Source organism: Alligator sinensis, unplaced genomic scaffold, assembly GCF_000455745.1.
Source record: "Alligator sinensis unplaced genomic scaffold, ASM45574v1 scaffold476_1, whole genome shotgun sequence".
NCBI lineage: Eukaryota > Metazoa > Chordata > Crocodylia > Alligatoridae > Alligator > Alligator sinensis.
In genome coordinates, this window is record NW_005842444.1 from 116,860 (window position 1) to 133,615 (window position 16,756).

At 42.4% G+C, this 16,756-nt stretch overlaps 1 protein-coding gene across 2 annotated transcripts in view; it reads left to right on the top strand.

The window, feature by feature from the left end:
* The window catches only part of HOMER2 (homer scaffold protein 2), a 100,393-nt gene that overhangs the window by 10,233 nt on the left and 73,404 nt on the right, over nucleotides 1-16,756 (top strand). Inside the window, exon 1 of one of the 2 annotated variants that reach the window (XM_025212096.1) lies at nucleotides 1,921-2,173. The exons of the other annotated variant lie outside the window; for it this stretch is intronic. The gene's annotated coding sequence lies outside the window, so the exon portion shown is untranslated. Of the gene's footprint in view, nucleotides 1-1,920; nucleotides 2,174-16,756 lie in introns of those variants that run through there. 2 annotated transcript variants of the gene reach the window in all.

Consider the following 16,756-nt stretch of genomic DNA (forward strand, 5'->3'; position numbering starts at 1 on the left):
GTTACCTGTCATCCAGAGAATTTCCTATGCAAGAAGAGTCCCCAGCAGTTCTGATAAAGCCAGCTTTCTGGCACCCTTTGGTTGAAGATCTGGTTCTTTTCACTTTCAAAAACTGGAATACAACTGAGATGATAATATGGTTGACTTTTAAAGCCAATTCAGGATCCAAATACTTGATTTCCTAAATTCTTCCCTGGAAGAGAAAATAAACATAGTGCAATATTGCCAGCTCTAGAATCATTAGAGCAGTAGCATAAGTTGGCATGGGTGAGAGGCCTGGCGCCAACTTAGGGCAGCCAAAATCATCCTCCACCCCCATGGAGTCCGTGCCCTGGCAGCAAGAGCAGCCCCACAGTGTTGCTCTTGCAGCAGCAGCCAATGTACAGGTACTACACACTGCTGCTGCTTTAAGAGCAGGAGTCAGGCCATAGGCAAAGCATGCAATGGCAATAGAAATAGCTAGGGACTGGATAAAACTCCTGTGCCCTCCTGCTTACTCTCCCACCCCCAGCTCTCCTGCAGGGTTTGCCTAGGGTACGAACCTTGCTTGTTATGCCACTGAATCAGAAGACAGCATAAATATCAAGTAGTAAATGTGGCAGCTAAATCGAGGGTAATGCAAAAGAGCTGAAAATGAGCCCGTATTATCCTCTGGCTACAAGCACTATTGTACTCAAGCTGTGGAGTCACTGCACACAGCCAGTTGGATCAATAATGATATGTTACCCCAAGGCCCCTGAGTCTGCACTAAACTGAAATCCTGGGAAAAATAGTCCTCTCCAGAGTGCAGAAGTCTTGCTCATCTGAGCTCTTTAGTTTTTCATTTATTCTGGGTTTCATGGAAAAATTATTTTAGACCATCTCACTTAAACATTTTTGGTAAGTGTTAATATACTTTCAACACAGTGGAAATAATTACCATATGGCTGTAAGATTTGCCATCTGTCCAAAGCCACTTAAATACAATTAGCCTGTATAGTCCATTTATCAATCCATAAGTGACGGTCTTCACAGTCCTAGTAATATTGGTTGCTGAAAGAATCAGAAGTTTTATAGGTCTACCTGTCTGGGCTTATTAGAATCAACGTATAAATGAACCAGAAAAAAAATCCTTCATGGTGTAGACAGAAGAAAAATGTACATACAAATAAGGGCACTTGAAGATATGTTGACAGCTACCAATCTGTGTACTTCACCAATTGGAGTTTTAAATTGCAGAGACCTTAATTTTATCAAACAAAGTCCAACTTTACTTTCAGCTTACTTTACAACCATGCAGTTACTGTACAAAACAGAACAAAGATATTAATACTAAATGCTCTCCTGTTACATGTGGGAATCAAATTTAAAAACCTACATGCTAACCATGTGGTACAACTAGAGCTAGACATACAGGGTGTCTATACATGTGCTCCAATGCGTTCTAATTAAAATGCATCAGAGCAGACTCCATAAATAGAGTCTGCTGGAGTGTTGTAATCAGAACGCATTGGAGCACCTGTATAGGCACCCTGTATGTCTAGCTAATTAGAACTTTCCACTGTGCCTCACCATCGTGTTAATGAGCTTTAGTTAAAACATCCCCTCGGCCATTTTGAAACATGGGACTCTGAATACATGTGATGCTGCAGTGTTTTAATTAGAAGGGCTGTCCAGGAGCTGCTCTAATCTCTCACTCACTCACTCACTCACCCCCGCCCCCATATGCTTTATTCCTTCAAGGTGCTTTGTTTAAGTTTTAAATAATGAATAGATAGATCCCTTGATTTTGTTATTTATTTATTTATTTTTTACATGAAGTACACACCAAAGTATTTTGTGATTTAGTGCCAAGATTTTTAAAAGTAAGCAGTGATTCTTGGGTGTCTAGGTTGGTACCATAAATCAGTGTTTCCCAAACTTTTTTAAGGACACGCAGAGAGCAGGACGGAGAGCACAGAGCTGGCTGCCTCCCTCCCTCCCGGGGCTGCCCCTCTGTCAAGCTTTAACCCCGCACGTGACTGCCGGTGGCAGAAACTGCTTGCTTGGACAGACAGACGGGGGTCTGAGTGGGGCGCTCGTGGCACAACCCTGCAGCCAACCCTTCAGCCAGACCTGGTGGTTGGGAACCTCTACCATAAAGGACCAGATTGTCAGAAAGTATTGAAAACCAGGCTCCTTCAGAATGTCTTCGGTTAGTAACCCATATTTACTAGTCATTTTTTAACTCTTGGGTATTTCAGGTTTTTAATACTAGCTTGTGCTTTGAACTTCGTCCAGACACTATTCATTAGCATAATAAAAATTAGTAATGTATTTGGTTTGTTCTACTGACTTTCATTTATGCCATACCTCTTTCTGGGACTATGCTGACATTAGTTTTGCAGATCTAGAGATCTGCTCTTTCTGAAGGTCGGGAGAATGCCAGAGCATCCTCAGTTCCAAGCAGAGATTGTTGGCAGTGTTTTATGCTCATAAATCTATGCTTCAGAGGTCTGTAATGCAGATCTGATGGTAACAGATAGTATTACATTTTTAAAATTTATCATTGATGAATGAAGCTGATTTCTAACTTCTTGAAACTTCCTTTCTCTTTTTGTAACTTTTGGCAGGAAAAAGAAAGTACACATATTATTCATTGCTCTTATTGGCTGTCACTAAATTAACTAGGTATAATGACTGTTTTTTGAACAAATGCTACGTGAGTGTTTCTAAAGATAATACTGTACATTTCACAACTTAATTTTATTCTTCAGGCTCAGAAAATAGAAACCTTACTTTGTGCTGATTGTGGAATAATATTTGCTCAAGCTGTATTTAGGAGTGTTCTAGGACTTTTTCTGTAGGATTTCTGGTTTAGAATGGTTATGTCCATGCCCAAATGCAAAGCTGTGATTGTAGGCATACCTGAGTTAGCTTTCAAGTAGCCAGCTCCACTACTCACGATAGGATAGCACAGGATTCATCGTGGAGTGCAAAACCTGGTTGAGATCATGGGCAAACATCTGGAAGGCTTGCCTACTGTAAAGCTGTGGCAACACACAGCTCACCACTTCACCACTCTCATTACTGGAGCTAGCTCTCTATCTAGGTTACAGTTACACAGTGGGATCACAGTGTAAATGTTTTGTGTTATGAAATCCCATGGTAGAATCAGGCTTTTATCTACAGTGCAAGTTTAGCCAAGTTCACAGTACCGTTGATTGAAATAGAGTCCTTGTCCAGGCACAATATGGGACATGGTTAATATCCAGTTGCTAACCATGAGGTTAATAGTGTTGCAAGTGGTCTGGGCTGAGATGTGACTGCCATCCTGGAAATGAAGTAAAATGTTGTGGGCTGCTTTTCATAGCATAGAAAAGATTCCCTTATTATGTCTGTGGTCTTCTTGTCTACTAGTTTCCTACGCGGCTGGACATCCAACATGCCTTTGCTCTACGTGTGGCCGCTTTCTTTTGTCACTTCCCAAGGCACCCTTTCTACTCCGTTGAGGCACTATGGAATAGCTGCCCAGATTTTCCTAGAAGGCATTAATGCAGACATTGTTTGGCAGCATGAAAGGTGTGGATGTCCCAATATGTTTGGCACAGGAGTGGAGCCATGAAAAAAATCTGTTTTGCAGACACAATTCAACCAGGGATTTAGTAACTGGTTCTAGGAACTTTTATGATCTGACCTGATTGTATTTGTGGTGGATGATGGGTCTTACTTTCCCCTTGCTGTCTTTGACATAGTCTTGCCTACACATTTCTCAGTGAATTTTGCCATGTAGCTAGCTGCAATTCTGTTTAAATGCAACTAGCCTGCTTTTGCTCTCCACGTGGGCAAGTCCTGACATGCATTGAAAACCCAGCGTGGGCATCAGTTTGCTTAATCTCTCACAGATTACTTGCTTATTCTTAAATAATTTTGTATTATAACTGGACTCAGTTTTTTTTCTTGAAGCATGCATCGTATTTGAACCATCTGTTATACCTTTCTTCCTCTTCTGCCAACCCAATTAGCCTTTCAGAAATCTGAATGTTTATTCAGGACCTTTCATGTGTGTTGGCAATATTTCAGGTGTTGATTCATGCATCATGCACATGCTAAGAATATTCTCTCCAAGCTGATTACAGTCAGTCCTGGGTCTCCCAGAAGAGGAATTCCATATTATTATTTTTTTTATATTTAGAGTGGGTGGAATTCTTTTTTTGGTGTTTTACACGATACTTCAAAAAGAGCTATACAGTTAGTTGTTTAAACTGTGAACTTGTTGACTTATTTTTATGAAGCGGAAGATGAGGCTTGAGGGTAAGCATTTGAAGAGGGTATAGGAGAACATATCAATAACTTCATGTGTAGATTAATGCATAAAAATCTTTTTTTTTCCCCCAAGGAGCTCTCCAGTTTTATGGCACTTGAAATCACTGAGCATTTAATTAAATTATTTTGCAATAGCAATTCTTTGATTGTGTTACTGATTAAACTCCAAGATTTCAGATTTTCTTATGCAAAGGTAACATCTTTTTCATTATAACTTTTAATATGTGAAGGAACAAAAATATTGCAGACAAACATGGTGCCTTGGGGGGTGTCAGTAGTTTCTCTCTGTGTCTCTTACAGATGAGAGAGACGCACATCTTAGTTTTTTCAAGCTTCATATATTTTAGTAATTTGGAGCTTTTTCATGAAGTTTAATCTAATTGTTCTGGCTTTTAATGGATAAATGCCAACCAGCCCATGCAACCTACAAATACCCCATCTTTTGCAGCACAGCAGTTGGCACAGCACTGTGAATTCATGAGCATAACTTAGCTAACCTGCAGAAAGATGTTCCTTGTGTTTATGATGGCAAGGCATATTATTCTGTTCCTTCAAGACCCATGCCTAACCTCATTACATTAAAAGTTTCCTGCTGTGCTAATGTCAGAGGTGGTAGTAATGATGAGCATAAATGGCTCTAGTTCAGTGGTTCTCAGCCTTTTAGACTTGAGGCACCCCTCAATAAACTTGACGTATCCCTTGAGAGACTCAAGGCACACCCCTCAGAAAATGCCAGCTCCTAGTTTTCACATGTTTTGACTATAGGAAAATAAGAGTGATTCTTCTGTTGCAAAAACCTCAGAAAGACTGCAACAGGATAGAATGTTTTTAACACTATGGATTCCTATTTGAAATCTCTGGCTTTATCTTGTGAATCATAACTTTAGCACTGCTGGTGTACAAATATGTGGCACCTCACAGCACCAATTAGCACAAATTTACTTGCTGTTTGTCTATCAAGGAGGGGTGTGTTGTTGTTGTTTTTAATTGGAGACATTAGCTGTTTCTTGCTACTTGATAAATGAGGCTCATGGTAACCCTGAGGCACAGGGCCAGACTTTCTCCCCTATTCTACTTCCCTGGAGTTGCTCTGACAACAGAAAGAAGGGGACTCTGGTTAAATGAGAACTTCCCAGGCACGGGGTTGCTTACAGCTGCTTTGAATTGGTGTACAGCCTGTCTGAGTCAGAACCTCAAGTGATGCGATTACCCCTCCACTGCTTTAAATGTCTGGGCTGTAGCAGAGAATCCAGCCTAGTGTGAGCAGCCTGGGAGATGGAGAGTATATGGAAATAACATGGTCTCACCTCACATGCTAGTACACTTTGACAGAAGATGTCTTTATTTGGTGCATGGAGTCAGCTTATTGATATAAAGAGTTATGGAAGGTAGCAAGCAAAGTGTAGTCTGGACTTGTTAGTATCACAGAGATGATTAAAATTAAAGACTAGGTTCTATTCCTTTTTTATTGCCTTGCAATAATTGGGTCAGACTTGTGAAATATGGTGATAGAAGCAGTATCTTAAACATCACTGCTGAGGTCATTGCAAAACCCCTGCCAAAACTCTTTCAGAAATCATGGCACACAGGGGAGATCCCTAAGGTTTGGAAGAGGGCCAACGTTGTGCCCATCTTCAAGAAGGGGAAGAGGGAGGACTTGGGCAACTATAGGCCAATCAGCCTAACCTCAACCCCAGGGATAATCCTGGAAAAGCTCATTAAAGAATCTATGTGCGATATGCTCATTGAGGGTATGATTCTGAATGACAGCCAGCATGGCTTTGTCACAGATAGGTCTTGTCTTACCAGTCTCATCTCCTTCTACGAACAGGTCTCTCGCCACCTGGACACTGGAGAGAAGGTTGACATTATGCACCCAAGCTTCCAAAAGGCCTGGGTACATAATGTATCCCATGATATCCTTGTGGAAAAATTGGAAGATTGTGGGCTTAACTGGTCAACAGTTCAGTAGGTGGGAAGCTGGCTACAGGGTAGGGCCCAAAGAGTTCTCATGAACGGATCTGTGTTGTCCTGGTGCAAAGTGGCCAATGGTGTCCCTCAGGGGTCCGTGCTTGGACTGATGCTTTACAACATCTTTATCAATGTTTTGGATGTGGGGGTGAAAAGCTCTCTGGCCAAGTTTGTGAATGACACCAAGTTATGGGGGACCGTGGTCATGCCAGAAGATCGGTTGCAGATACAGGCAGACCTGGACAGGCTGGAGAGTTGGGCGGACCTGAACCGGATGAAGTTCAGCACTCAGAAATATAAGGTGCTCCATGTGGGGGCAAACAATCCCAAACATACCTACAGGCTCAGTGGCAACAATTTCCCTTGCACCATGACTGAAAGGGACCCAGGAGTAGTGACTGACCATCGCATGAACATGAGCCAGCAGTGCAATGCTGTGGCCAGCAGGGCAAACAACACACTGGCATGCATTAACCATTGCATCTCATGCAAAACTAAGGAAGTGATACTCCCACTGTACTCTGCACTGGTGAGACCACAGCTGGAGTAATGCATCCAGTTCTGGGTGCCACACTTCAACAAGAGCATGGAAAAACTTGAGAGGGTCCAGAGAAGAGCCACCCATATGATCAGGGACTTGCAAGGAGAGGCTGAGGGACTTGGGCCTCTTCAGCCTACAGAAGAGAAGGCTGAGAGGGGACTTGGTAGTGACTTCCCGCTACATTAAGGGAGTACATCAAGAACTTGGTGAACAGCTGTTCACCAGGGCACCCCTGGGGAAGACCAGGAGCAATGGATACAAACTCCTAAAAGGCTGCTTCAGGGTCAATTTGAGGAAAAACTCCTTCACAGTCAGGGTGGTCCAGACTGTGGAATAAATTCTCTCCAGTGGTGGTACAGTCACTTACCTTGGAAATCTTCAAAAGGAGACTGGACAGTCACCTTGCTGGGGTCACTTGACCCCAGTTCTCTTTTCCTGCCTAGTGCAGGGGGACTGGAGCCGACGATCAGCAAGGTCCCTTCCAGCCCCTAACAGTTTATGTATCTATATCACACAGGAAGCTGTACTATAACCCTTGGTCACTACTAGGACTGAGCCTGTCTGGCAGACATGATTGTTCACTTAACTGCAATAATTCATAAGTTTCTTAACATCTTAATAAGGCCTAAATTGTTATGTGACATTCTGGGTAGAAGATTTGGTCTCTGCACTAGGAAAGGGGTAAAAACAGTTTTTAAACCTTCTTCCTTGGGTGTCTGGAGTTGGGATTCATTTCTACATCAGTTTGAGACCATGGCTGCGTATATAATTCAAATAACCTGGGAGAATTCTCCCAGGATTGTTCTCTTGGTAGGAAAACTTACCCATAGCCGTGTGTACAAACAGCCGAATGCTGAGGCCCTGAAGAGTGGAGAGTTTTCAGTGCTGAGGTTGTGCAGCCAGAGGGGGTGCCCTGTGCACATACCTCAGTGTGCTCTGCAGGCTCTCTTAGTTGGCCTGGCAACAGTTGACAGCAGTGCATAGAACACCCCTAAATGGCTAACCCAGGCGGCCTATAGTCAGCCTCTGTTGTCAGCATGTACAGAGATTATCTGTCCCAGGAGAAACTCTTCTGGAAGCGATTTATCCCTGATAATACCCATGTAATCTTTTTCCTTGAGTGGCCATTTTTACTCTGAGAGAGAGAGAACCTGAACATCTGTACACTCATGGTTTCTTCTGGGAGAGCAGCGACTCTCCCAGGAGAAACTGAATGTCTATACAAGGCCTGTGTGAAATTCCACAGATGAGTACTGATGAACCAGATTTATATAGCTGTTAAATTGGTAGATTATCTTCTCAAGGTTTTAAGTATATTGTGTCTAAGAATTTTCAGGATTACTGAAGATATACACAACAATTTCACGTACCTAAACCCTAAAATAATACTTTATAATTTTTTGCTGTCACATACTAAATTGACAGGCTGCACTTTTATTACAGAGGATATTATGGCTAGAATATTGCTTAGTTTCTTTCAGCCCTTCCAAATCGTATATATTCTTTTATTATCTATTCATAGAGCATCTTGAAAAATTAATGGCTGTCTGCAGGTAACCTCAGAAGCAAAATGTGATCTTTTTGTTATAAAGCTAATATATAAATTAAAATGTTCTAACTTTAGCGAGCACAAGCTCACAACAAAATTGGACACTATAATGATTTTTATCATCTGATAATATTTTTTATCCTGAAAACTGTGCTTCCCAATCTTCCTTTATCAGCTGCAATCCTAAAATGTGTATTAATTAACATTCCTGGCTTTTAAGAGAGAATTTCTCGTTAACAGGTTTGGATTTTTTCTTTATTATTTCTTGCCTTTTTCTCCAGCGTCAGCTAGAGCTATTACAGTTCCTGTACATGTAAAGAGCTCCTTTGCTAATTGTCTTCTGTCTATTACAATACTACTATCTTATTTTAAAAAAAGAAAAGAACTTGGAGCTGAGTAAATGCCTTTTTGCATGGATTTCATATTTCCAGGCTGCTAGTCAATAACAAGTGTAATATAAAATGGGCTCTAAAGAACCCTGGCTGTGATTGTTTGAAGTCACATGACTCTGCAGTTAATTAGCACTACTGCTGAGTTCAGAACTTCTTTTCATGTAGGTAACCTCATCGCAATCATTAATGAGAATTTGTGCACCAAACGCACTTGAATTTCATCAGCTGAAAAATTGCAACTCAAAACTCCCAAAGTGCATTCAGATTGCAAAAAACTACTACTAAGTCTCTTCCTTGCATAGTGAACCCTTTTTCCTTAGGGTCCTGATTTTTCAAAAGTGCTTCCAATATTTGTATCCATAAATTATTGATGACCAGGACATGTAGATACATAAGAACCTGTTCCCATTCGCCAATCAGGTACTCGCATGTCTAAATGCTACAAAATATACTTTTAAAGGTACCTTGCTTATTTTTGGAGACAAAACTGAAGACCTGATACTTTGCCCACTTTCTCCTTATCTGCTTCTCCTTAGCTGGTCAAGCTGAAGACTGTTTCTGTTCTGCTTTCCAGTTGTATGTTTATATAGTTTCTGTTTCTCTTCTACTCTGCTCAGGATTGATCTGCATTTATCATAGGCTATGAGCTTCCCCCTAAAGAAAAGCTTGGATTTTCGGATCTAATTGGCCCTGGAAAAGAGCTTGGTTGGAAAGTCAGAGAAGGAGCTGCAAGGAAAACCAGAGTAAAGAAGAAAAAGAGATTATCTAAACATTTTTAAGGATTCCCCTCAGGTCTTAGGCCAGGCAAAATATGGGCCGCTGGCCAACTGATTGTGCGCTGGCTGGGGCCAGAACTGGGCAGGAGTGCAGACTGCCCCGAGCGAGTGGGGCTCAGTCCCATGCGGAGTGCCCCAAAGGGGGTGGGGGGTGGATCGTATCTGCACTGCCTGGGCGAGCCCTGCTGCACATTTGGTCGTCCCCCTGTCCTCCCCCTGGCCAGCACCTGGGACCTAGTGTGCGGGCAGCCCCCCACACATGTCCACACCCCACCCCCACATACTCTCCCACCCGGCCACACGCACAATATGCAAGAGTAAGACTTTATTTTCAGCTATTATGTAATCACCTTTATATACACTACTCAAAAAAACAAATCAGGACAATTTTATTTTTTAAAATAAAATTAAAATATACTAGAAATCAAATATCTACTATATGATTTTTTTTTAAATCTATAATTTGTTAAAATGATATCTTCTAAAATATTGTGTGCGTGTGGCCCTCAGCAGCTCACCAAAACTTATAAAGTAGCTCTCCAGCTGAAATAATTGGCCGCCCCTGCCTTAGGCAGTGACCTTCTGCCTTGATTGCAGTTTATTTGCTTTGAAAAAATTAATGGGCGTAATAATGAAAGCTGGTGATTTTAAATCCTAGTTTGTGTGTTTTGTGTGTGATTTTTTTTTTTTCTTTTTTTTTTTTTCTTCCCAATGGGTAACAGCTTAATGGTGGTTAACCCCTGTTATTTTAAACACAGACAAACATTTTTCTGGTTGAGACATACACAAGGTAAAACTAATCTGCAATCTTGGCAATAGCTGGTATGAAGAACAGGAGACCTGAGTTCTAGTTTCAGCCTTGCCATTGGTTTTGTATTACTGCCTCATTCTGACTATGTGAAAGGGGTGTGAAAGGAGACTATTACCTGTGCTTCTCTATTTTGAAGTAAAATTAAAATGTATCCTTTCATCCCATCAATCTTTGATCTTCTGTTTACTCTGTGATGTTCTTTTGTGATCTTACAAGTTTAAACATGCGTGTGGCTTTTGATTGTTGAACATCCTGCAGCAGGCTCTTTAACATGCGTGTAGAGTATAATGGAACTTGACTGATCTGAATTAATTAGTGGTTGCCAGTCTGGGAAGTTAACAAACTGCCTGTGTTTATAATGCCTGCTTGCTGTTCTTGCTGGTCTTAAATGTATAGCTTTCATAAGTTTGTTACTATACTGCTTTATTTTGCCTTATACCTTATTAAAAAAGAAAACAAAACAAACCCCACACTTAAAAAAACCCACAAAACCTCTAGTTACTTTTTCCATGGTATTTTCCATCTAAAATATTCAATATACAAAATGAAATTCAGTTTAGAATGTGGACAGCTGAGCCGTATGGAGGTGTGATATCAGATTTATTCTAAAAAAACCCCCAGATCTCCCAAATGTCTGCTATTTATATTGCCAAGTTAACCAAGACTTCTTCTCCCTGCCCACACACCTTGTTCACTGGTTCAGAGCTCTGTTATGGATTTATGAACTTCAGGAGGGAGCAGCCAAGGTTTAGCCAAGTTCCCCTAAGAGCATCCTTCCTTACTGGCCTGGCACATGCCTTGCTTTTCTGATCTTTGACAGAAACAGGCTGTTTTGGTGGACTGTGGAATATGGTATGTTGAAGGTAGAGGATAATTGGTTTGAAAGCAGTCACAGAGTTTGCTGTTCTAAGAATAGGAAGGAGCAAGAGCAGTAAAATAAGGATAATGGACCTCAGGAAACTCAGAGAAATGGTAAGTGGGTTCTGTTGAAGATCCTGTAAGGGAAAAGTAGTGCAGGAGAACAGGCATTTGAGAGAGACTGTTCAAAGGCATAACAGCTTTAATTTGCATGTGTATCAAGGTCTCCCCTGCAGGTGGGAGCCCTGTCAGCTGGCGGGGCTCCCAGTCACAGAGATGCACTGTGCCCAGCGTGAAGTTGCTCCCAGCCAGGGGAGCTTGCTGGTGCAGGGGGAGCCCGATCCTGAGCTCCCCCTGCACTGGCAATAAGGCTTGATTCAATCGAATACACAGTCCCAAAATTGTGGCTCCTGCCATGCATGTGTGGCATGGTAGGAAGCATGATTATTTAGATCACATACTAGATCCCATCATGCCTTTACTTGCATGTGTAGAGGGGCCCTGAAAATAAAAGGATTTATACAAAAAGTGGAAACGAGGACACAGAACTAAGAATGTATATCAAGGAATAGCACAAACTTGTAGAAGTAAAATTAGCTAGTAAGGGTAAGGCTTGAGATGAGTTAAAATTAAGAAGGGATGCAAAAGGAAAGAAGTTCTTCTTTCACCTGATCCCAGCTGTCTTTCTTGCCTGGTGCAGGGGGCTGGACCCGATGATCTTCTGAGGTCCCTTCCAGCCCCTTACAATCTCTGAATCTATTAATCAATCTAGAAGTAAGATCTAGATAAAAGGAAAGTACCAAGTGGAGAAGGAGAGGAAAAAAGGACACTGGTGAGAAGGTTGAGGTACTCAACACCTAGTTTTGCTTCAGTCCTCGTAAAAAATGTGCATTGTCACCAGCTACCTAGCAAAATTATTTTTCACAAAATGATTTGTAGCAATGGGATAGGAGAGTAGGGAAATAACAGGTTAAAGAACATTTAATAAGAAAGATGTATACGAGATAGCAGGACTTGTTATTCTCGCTTCACTTCATGCTAAGGAACTAGACAGAGCAGTCTTAGAACCACTAGTGAGTTATCTTTGAGTACAAGGGAAACCCTACATGACTGACGCTGGATAAATGCATTATCAGCCCTTCAGAAAGCGGGGAGTGAACATCAGGAATTCTAAGCTAGTCCATTTGGCTTTGATTCCTGGAAAGTTTTTACAACAAATTGTTAAGCAATCTATGTGAAGCCTTAAGGCAAAATGGCAGATCTGCCCAGACTCCATTTCCCAGCAGCCCCTGCTCACATTGCTGCATCCAGTTTCCATGGAGACCCCAGGAGTGGTGGGGCAGTGACAGAGCAGGGCCAGGGTTTCCGTGGAAACCAGCCCAAGCAACCCAGCTAGGTGGGGAGCTGCTCTGGGGCTGGGGTCTTGCGGCAGTGACAGTGTGGTCTGGAGCCAGGGCATAGCCGCAATCCGGTGCCTGCAACCCCCCGCCCGGGGCGTGCGGGCAGGACATCGCAGCTCTGCCCTGGCTGCGGACCACGCTGTCACTGCCACAAGATCCCAGCCCCAGAACGGCTCCCTGCCCAGCCGTGTGCCCTGCCAGCACTGCTGGGGCCGGTCTTTGAGGCCCTGTGCTGTTACTGCCCCCACCACCGCTCCTAGGGTCTCCATGGAAGCTAGCCGCAGTGACGTGGGCAGAGGCTGCTGGGAAATGGACTTCACTGCAAGTGTGATCTGGCCCATGGGTTAGACTTTGCCTGCCCCTGCCTCAAGGCCTACAAGCACCTTAAGGATGATACGATGAAAAGGTGGATGTAGCAGAGGGAATCAGTAGGTGTGATAGGTCCAGATGTTAGGGAGGCTTTTACACCATTTAATATGGCAGAAACTCAGTAAGTATGGTGTAAGTAAAATAATTTGGCCCTGAACAACTTATAGCTTCTTTAAGCATAGTTTTATCCTAAATTACCTAATGGTAATTTTAGCTACATCATATTTCCTGGGAGCATTTCTCCAATGGAGTCCTACTGGAGTCTGTCCTGGGTCCAGTATTTTCATTAATGACTTGGATGATGGGACAGAATATGTGCCTGTAAAATCTGAAGATGACCCCCGGGCACAAGGGAGAGGTTACAAGTACTTTGGCGACAGAATGCAAAATAAACTTGATTTGAAGGAAAGATCAGAGATCAATAAAATGTAGTTAAAGTGCAAAGCACTATCTTTTGGTGAAGAGCAATCAAGGTCATGAATACAGGTTTCCCTCGCTTTATGAGGGTTCTGTATGTGTGAATTCGCTCTTATGCAATGACCCTTTTTATACCAATAATTCGTATATGCGAGGTAAATTCACTCTTATACGACTGGTGTGGTGGAAGTCCACAGTCAGCTGCTTTGTGCAGTGCATTGCGCGAGTTACGCACACCAAAATATAGTCTCCTGTATGGCTTTGTGCTCCTCGCTTGTTGTCTCTGTCATGTGTTTTTGTAGTTGCCATCTCCATTATGATGCCTAAGTGTCCTGCTAGCTTATCTCCTACCCCTCTCTGCTGTTGGCGAGTACCAAAATTGCCTTGTACAAGTGGTAGAAATGGGTCTGGGGATCAGTACAGTCAAGGTCTTAGAACATATCCCGATTTGTTACATTGTAAAGTGGGTTCCCTTTATGCAAATTCATGTTATGCGCCATTTTCCAGGAACACATGTACAGCATAAAGCAAGGGAAACTTGTACAAAACTGACTGCCTGTGTGAAGTGGCTAGTATTCTATTCTGATTCGGCCAATTTTGTGGGGGGCAGTGTTTCAATTTGGTGATTCTAATCACTGTCCCAAATCAATTCGGCCAAGTATGATTCAGAGATTTGGCCGCTGCTGCCAATGGCTGCCCCATCTGGCCCCAGCATCCTGGCTCTTTTTTTTTTTTAAGCCCCACAGTCATTGGCTGCTGCCAGGCGGGGGGGCGATCCCTGCTGCCCTCCACTGCCCTGTGCTGCGTGGGGGGCTCTGCCACGCACCCCAAGAAGCCCCGATGGCCGCTGCAGCAGCCAGTGAGTGCAGGGCTTTTTATTTTTGTTTGCCTTTTTTTTCCTAAATAACTGGGAGCTGGGGCCGAGTGGGGCAGCCATTGATGTGGCTGGGAGAGCGGGCAAGGGTCAGGGGGTGCTCTGGGGGGCTGGGGGAGCAGGCAGGGGATGGGGCCTGGTGGGAGTCCCTCCATGGTCCCCTCCCCCCCTCCTCCAGCCCCCCGTCCCTTACTTACCAGCGTGGAGTCTGGGTCCAGCTCCCTGCAGTGGCAAGTGGGGACTGCCTAAATCTCTGAAGCTTTCCAAATCGATTCAGACCTTTTTATTGGTTTCCCGATTCGATTAGGATTCAGAGATTTGGCCACCGAATCGGGCCAAATCTCCTCCGAATTGAATCAGCACCTGAAGCTTCACACAGCCCTACTATGCAGCAATACTGCAGGAAAGAGTCTGGGGTTATAATGTTTCAAACTAAGTTTCAGTCAACTCCGCAGTGCTGCTACAGAAAGAGAAAAGCATCATTCTGTGGTGTATTAACAGGAATGTAAGACATGGGAAGTAATTATTCACTATTGGGCCTCTTCTGTGAGACATCAGAAGGAACGCTTTCAAGTTTTGTGCACTGCACTTCGAGAAAGACGTAGGTAAATTGGAGAGAGCGGCTATAACAGAAGGTCATGTTTTCCCGACCTCATCAGGAAGGGTTGAAAAACCTAGGTTTGTTTCATGCAGGAAAACTTTGACACAATAGTTAGCTACGATATAATAACTGGTTTTACAGAACAAATTTATCATTGTCTTCTGTATGTTCAGTGTACACAGGGCAAGAAAAAAATCAGCTCAATTTGCTGTAAAGAAGATTTAGGTTGGATACCGATAACGTTTTTTAACTTCAAGGGTGGTGAATATACCAGGCTATCCAGGGAGGTTATGGAATCTCTTTTATTGGAACTTTCTCAGACCAGATCAGACAAACATCTCTCAGGGCGGGTCTCAGTATACTCGTTCCTGCCTCCGAGCACAGGGCAGGACCAACTATTTCTTGTGATCATTTCTAGCCTCACATTGCTATGATTTTGAGACTGAAGTATCCAAAAAGACAGAAGCTGATGAATTAACCTGCTGCACCACTGAACAAGTTGCCATCCCACTGTGGTAGGGCAGTCTGTTGCAAACATAGAAGCTGCTGTTGAACAGCTGTTCACCAGCTGAACAGTTATGCAAGGCAGTTGGTATACAAAACTGGCTTGCAGAGTATTGTACAATGTATGGTTGGATTATTTATATTTTTCACACAAATATAGAATTTCTTTTAAAAAGAGAGAAGAACTTAAAAGTGATTTGACTAGAAGATCTGTTTGCTTACTTTATTATATCTATCTATGCATAAATATTAAGGAAGGAATTTGAAGTCGAAGCCTACTTGTGCTGGGCAGTGTTGCATAGATAAGAAGTGATCATGGAGGTCAGAACAGAATAATCCTAAAATATTACATGTTATTTTATGAAAAACAGTTTAGTTTTTTCTTCATTTAAAACTTCTGTGCAAATTGCTGAAATGTTAAATTGAAGAACGTGGGAGCCATCAGAAGTAAATGTGTAAATCTTAATAGTGATTTCATCTTAGAAGATTCTGACATTTTCCTGAAACAAACTTTAATAAAAGGAAAACACCTGTGCTTCTTATAGTCAGGCATGGGCAAACAGCTTATCTGGCCAGACGTTGTACATAGTATTGTGATTTGTTAATTAATACTGTAGGCTCCACTCCTGTGGCTCATTGTGCATGGAGAGAGAGCCCAGGTGACTTCAGCAAATTTCCTTACATAGGCCACATTCTGCTCACTTGCAGCAGTTTGTAGAACTGTGATCAGAAATGGCAAATGATATGTCAGAATTAGTGGTCCATTGAGTCTAGGTTCTTATGATATTTTATCATGGAAAAGAAATGGTACATCTGAGTGTAGTACAGGTTTAGTATAAGGATTTATCGTGCCTGTACCTCTAATTAAATTTGTATCCTGACTTTTGCAAGTGTTGCAGTTAGTGGGAAAATGCTGTACAATTCAGGCTAAATGGCAAGAAAAGGTTGTCAGTCATATTTTTCTAATTTTTCCAGATAATAAAAACATTGAAGAAGATGTTATTGCTTTCAAATGGCACCAGCTTATCTATAAATGGGACTGGATGGGGCTGGCTTTTCTACAGTAGGTTGATGCTGGACTGAAGTTTCTCTGTTTTTGTGTAGTGCTTTGGATAAGAGCCAGATTTAGACTGTTGGGTGCTACGGGAACGCAAATGATGCAAGTAAAATAAATTAGGAAGCCACTTCAGAACCTGTATTTACTTAAAATTACATTATGTTTTTTGCTTATGTATTTCTGACTCAAAGGTTGCGTGCATTATCATTAGGAATTAGGCAAGCACAAGTGGCATGTGTAATGTACTTTTGAAGAGTAGGTGCAGTTTATTTGTGTATTTGACATTTTCTGAGTTGGAGGAAATGCAGTCCAGTGTTCAAAAAACATTCCTTGCAATGTTGCTTCACCATGA